Source organism: Nelumbo lutea, chromosome 2 (genome assembly GCF_056320005.1).
Source record: "Nelumbo lutea isolate HS-2025 chromosome 2, American lotus-T2T, whole genome shotgun sequence".
Lineage (NCBI taxonomy): Eukaryota > Viridiplantae > Streptophyta > Magnoliopsida > Proteales > Nelumbonaceae > Nelumbo > Nelumbo lutea.
The window spans coordinates 14236942-14242941 of record NC_142685.1 but is presented as its reverse complement, the minus strand read 5'-3'; positions in this window follow the sequence as shown (position 1 = coordinate 14242941).

Genomic DNA, 6000 nt, shown 5'->3' with positions numbered 1-6000 from the left:
GGGCACTTGGGTCGGGTTAATTTATTGGGTTGGAAGTTTGTTAATTCTCAATAGGCCCAAGCCCAAAATCAAATCAAAAGCAATTAAAATTCAAAATTCTTCAACAGGACTTCCACCCTATTTCAAAGTTATAATCAGTTTCTAAAATTTAATTTTCTGCAGACCAAATAATCATAATAACTGAATATTTTGTCCTGAAAGTAGAGTGAATCTGCACTTAGACATTTTTTCATTATGATGATGATAGTACAAAAACATATGTTTTCCAAATTTCTCTAGATTTTTTTTTTATATTTCTATGTCTAAAAAAATTATTTTTATTTGTCACATTTATTTTTTGTTTAGTATGATGAATATACAACAAATATTCTTTTTTTTTTTATATTTCTATGATATTTTTTTATGATGGTGATGATAGTAAATAATGTTTTAAAAATTTTCTACAATTTTTTACATTTTTATGTCTTTAAAAATTATTCTTATTTGTCGTATTTTTATATTTCTATGAAAATTATTGTTTTTACACTTATTTTTCTTTAATATAGTTAACTAATGTAGGATTTAATAAAAGAATAAGAGTTTATGCCTTAAATACAAGATGCTAACAAGAATGAATTGAATGAAGAGAAATGCAATAGTTAAAATTACATTTTGTACCCTTAATTAGAGAGTGATCAAACTTAAAAATAGGGATATTATAGTCAATAATATGATTTAATAAATTTTAATAGGAATTAATACCTTAAATATAAGACTTCATGAGAAAGAGTTGAATGATGAAAATAGTGGTTGTTCAAATTATATTTCTGTTCTTACAATTAGAGAGGGGTGGACTTCAAAAATTAGAGCATTTTAGTCAAACAAAAATTTCACATTCTGATTCATACTTTTAATAGTAATATATCAATGATACCAGGACCATAAATACATAATATCGGAAGAATTTCGATCAATCAAAGCAACTCATGAATTTTGATGAAAACCACCTTATTGGTCACCTCTTTTATATGTAATATTGAAAACGTGCAGTTCTGTTATTATATGTTCAAATAATAATTCATGGTCTTTTTTTTTTTTGAAGAGTAAACAGTAAGCTATATTAACAAAAAGGTAAGGCTATACAATCTTCTAGTCTAGGTATCCCTGGCATATAATTACACCATACAAAAGATGAATCGGCAAGAGTTTTAGCAGCCTGGGATACCGCATGAGCTGTTCGGTTATACTTTCTATTTACATGTACAAAGTAAACAGAATTCAGGTTTTTTAGTAACTGTTTCGAGTTTTCAAAAAGCCAATGGCAAGTCCAAGTAAAGGCAGATTTTTTAGTAACTGAAGGAGGAGATTAGCCGTAGAGAGTCCGAGCAAAGGCAGATTTTTTCAAAATACCACTTCTGTAATTCCGTGAGACCCTGCATAATAGCAAATAATTGAGCTTGTAACACAGAATTGACTAAGGAAGTACGACCTCCTAAAATTTTTAAACAAGATAAATTCTAGGAGGCAATAACAACTGCAAAGGTATACACAGACTTAGAAAATTTCCCTGAAGATTATATAATTCATAGTGGTAGGAACATTCAAAACACCTGTTGAATTATCAAGAGCCTGGGGTATGTTAGGCCTGTGGATTTCACCCATACCAGATAGCTGGTATAAATTCCTAATAATTCATGGACTTAGTACTACCTTTCAAGACAGACACAGAACAATTTTAACTTAAGAATTAGTAGGGTGGCTGCTGCTCTATTTAATTAGAGGTTAACGACTTGCTCGAATAAACCATTTATTAGTTCCAGGAGCAAGTCTGTTCTAACGTCTACCTACCTCTATTATTTTCCCTCGGCTGAAAGTATGTAGCCATTCTCTCCCTCTCTCTCTCTGAAATCTATACCATTTAACTTATTGAACTGAATTCAAATATGACAGATAAATTAACATCCAAACCAATTAAACCATTTATATAAACATATGAGATGACCTAAATACCCTTTATTTATTTCTAATAAACGTATTTTGCAGATTAAATTATTATTTTTTATTTTATAAAGAGTATAATGTTCAAAAATCAATTAGATCTGATTCAGATTCGGATATTTGACATAATTGATTGAGTTCAACTCAAATTCTATTATTATTTTGACATATAGAAGGAAAGTTTAACAGAAGAGCCAAGGGAAAGAACACCCCAGGCATTTTCAGCAAAAAACATTCCTTTTGAATAGGTTGGAAGTTGGAAAGAAGGCATATGCTGAAATATTAAGACGACATGTTATGGGGAATACTGATAATTCCACTCTTGCAAGTAGAATTATTAGAGATATAGGGCAACGGTGAAAAGACACAAACACCCTTAATTGCACAAGGTGTTTTAACACTAAATAAGAGTGAATTGAATCTCCTATACAACTCCGTGTGTGGTATGATTTTCCTTTGTTTGAGCTCTATGGCTTGTTTACTTCTCTTGATAGATTACGCAAATATATATATATATATCGGGATCTTGTTCTCCAGTCTACGCGGAAGAGTCAAATTCCAAATGGTGGAAAGAACATATATCTCTTTCGTTTCCTGTTTACAACTTCCAGGAATTTGCCTCTCAAACATGGCTTTTAATGAATTGGTTAGATAGAAACGTGAGGGGAGGAATTAGTCTAACTCTCTCAAGTCTCAACACTTAAAATCTTTTTTTTTTTTTTTTTAATATTTTCTATAGAACTTTGTCTCATGTGATTCATGCATGTGTTTGTGTTATTTTGTACGCTTTGCAATTTAAAAAGAAGATAATGAAATCTTGGCCGTTAGCGGGAGAAAACTTTTCATCTGTTCGTGTATTGTGTTACTTTTCATGCAATTTAAAAAATATATATAGAGCTATATTTTGTACGCTTTGCAATGTTTCAGGCAAGATTTTCAAGGAATAAGGTAAATGAATTAGGTGTTGCCTCAATTTTGACCCAACCGATATTAGACATCAAGAAATTTACCAGCTGCCCATTTGGATTTGAGCTGGATCACATGCTTCACTCTTATTTGCCTAGCTACCAACTTTGACGTTTACCATTCACTATAAATGAATGTTACAAATTTCATTATGGCGATGACGATGATGGGACGATGGTCATGCTCAAGATGATGAATGATGATGCATGCATGTTCGATTACCATTATATACCAACTCTCACTGTTAATAGTGTTAATTCCTAAGACTGCGTTTGGAAATGATGCATTGATTAGGATAAATTTGCATTCTGGTTTACTATTTTTGCTTGTGTTTGACAATATTATGTTTATGCATTGACAAATGACAGATTAATGCATATTTATATTGATAATAAGATGTAAAAGTATATCAATAAAAAAGAAGTAAGTTTACATTCAAGTGGCCTTTTGATAAAAAAAAATGTATATGCTTTATTGAAATTTATATTTGCATCTATTATAACTAAAAATCTACTTGATAAGAAGATAAATTTGTCAGTGCAAAATTAATCTAACTATGCAATTTATATAGACCATTTTATATTCTACATACATACTTATTTGCATCGTTTCCAAACGCAGCCTATAGGCCCCGGAGAATAAAGGAAGGAATTGGGATTTTTTTCATAAAACGCTCCTGACACTGACCATGGAAAGATCTCTCATGAAGAGCAATCCGGACTCAAGAGGAAGAGCAGGCAGGACGTAGCCCTCAGCCTACTGCTCAATGCATATTCCCCAAGTTGCCACCCAGATTCTGGTGGGTTTGTTTTTCTCGGCAATTACATTAATATATGCATCGATCTAATCTAAACAACATAAAGGGAAATACTTAGAATATGCCAGTGGTGGCCCATGGAACCGGCGTGCATGTTCAAAATTATACATATACTTACCTCTGTGGATCCGTACTTTAACGGTACGTTTCTTTTTTAAGTTTTTTTTTTTTATAAATTTTAGGTTCAATTATAATTATATATAAATTATCTAATATAAAAAGAATTTGATTATGATGTCATAAAACTTATAACTAAACATATCTGACGAATTTTCATCAAATTCATGTGGGGCTATGATGTATCGATGTAAATACTTTGAACCTTTCTGATGTGTTCTCACATGATTTCATCTTCAATCCATCCGAAGGACGCTTGCTCGCAAGTGCATCCTCTAAATATTTTGTTGGCAGATGATCCCTACTCGTTAGTTAATCCGTCACTTCACTTGGATGTAGGTAGGGTAAGGAGTAAGAAAGGGAAGGACGAGGACAGTGGGATTGGAATCAGAGACAGACAGTGCACGTGAGTACTCGGAGACAATAGGTGTGTCTACGTCTCCACACATGTCATTTGTCTACATGCTCTCAGATGGGTCCCACAATGGCATTGACTTTTGTCCCTTGGTACTTGCCGTCCTCGTCATCGTTTAACCTGCTTTTGCCAACTATCCGGACCGGACTACCTACGCGCTGTGCTAACCTAAACCACTCTGTCCAGTCAACCCCCTCTCGTCCTTTTCTTTTCTGAGTCTGGGTGGCCTCGCTCGCGCTTGTTTGGATTCCCAAGTCAAACCACAAGAAGACAAAACCCTTGCTGCGGCTGACTATTAATTGCAGTAGCCTGGTATGAGCTCAGAGCACATGTCATTCATTTTTCACTTAAAAGAAAGAAAATTGTCGCTATGAATTTTCAGCATTTCTTTTCAAATTTTCATAACTTTTTAAAATGTCTATCACTATTTAAGTAAATTTTTATGTTTTAAAACTCACTTTCTATTAATGCATCCTTAATGCTTTTAAAATAGGTGTTCATGTCAGCACAAATAACAATTTTTATAATCAAATTATCCTTGAAAAACTGAGCCACCATCACTAGATATTTTATGTATTTTATATTTGAAAAATATTTTTTGAACTTTTTCCATTTTTTCATGTCTAAATATTAAAATGGTAATATATTAACACCCATTAATTTATTTTGTATATATTTTTATATTTTTCTATGAAGGTTAAAATGGTAATATATTAACACCCATTAGTATGTTTAACGTCAAGTTAGTGATATGTTGAGTTTTAGACATTTTGAAAAGTTGGGGTGAGTTTAAGAGAAATGCTGAAAACTCATGGTGAAGTTTAGACAATTTCCCTAAAAAAACTCTTCCTCACTCACTCTAATAATTTTTTTTATTCTTTTTTCACTAATTATTTTTTGTTTTTAATCGTTGGTTGAGAGCATTGTTCAAATTTCAAATTATCCATGCACTCGATATGTATCAGGGATTTTGCCCACACACTTTTTTTTTTAGTTTTACAAGGGGTTGATCTTGATGTAACCATTTCTAGTCACATACCATTTTTTGTGATGTATAAATTTTTTTTGGCTAAGTACCTCGTTATTTGGCCCGGTGGTGATGTGCCTTGGTAATGAGCTACTTGGTGGCGAACTCCCTAGTGGAGAACTGCTTGGTGGCGGGCTCCCTGGTGGAGAGCTACTTAGTGACGAACTGCCTGGTGGTGAACTGCCTGATGACGAACTGCCTGATGACGAACTGCCTGGTGGACTCATCATTTGACCTGTTCCTAGGTGGCCTGTAACTCAGAGGACGGTGGAGCTCCTTGGTGCAGCGCAACCCGACTACCCTTTGCATGAGGTGATTTCCTCTCCTTTGTAGGCGGTAGGAGCTGAGGCACCTGCGAGAACATCCTTTTTTCCCTCCTCTTTGTAGACGACGGGAGCTGAGGGACCTGATTGTAGAGAGATTTAAAAATGATATTGGAGAAATGAGAGAGATAAAGAGCAGGGATTACCTCCATTTTTTCCATCTCCCTCCCCTTTGGGGGGTGAGGTCTTTATATACTGGAGTCCTCGCGGGTTAGGTGGGTGAAAAACCTCCAAACGGTAAGACTCGTCACATCCCGTCAGAACCGGGGTATGGTGGTGAACTCCTCGAGGTCGTCAGGCTGGCGCTTGTGTCAAGCGGCCAGGTCGGCGCCTGGGCCAGGTTGTCAGGGTGGCGCCT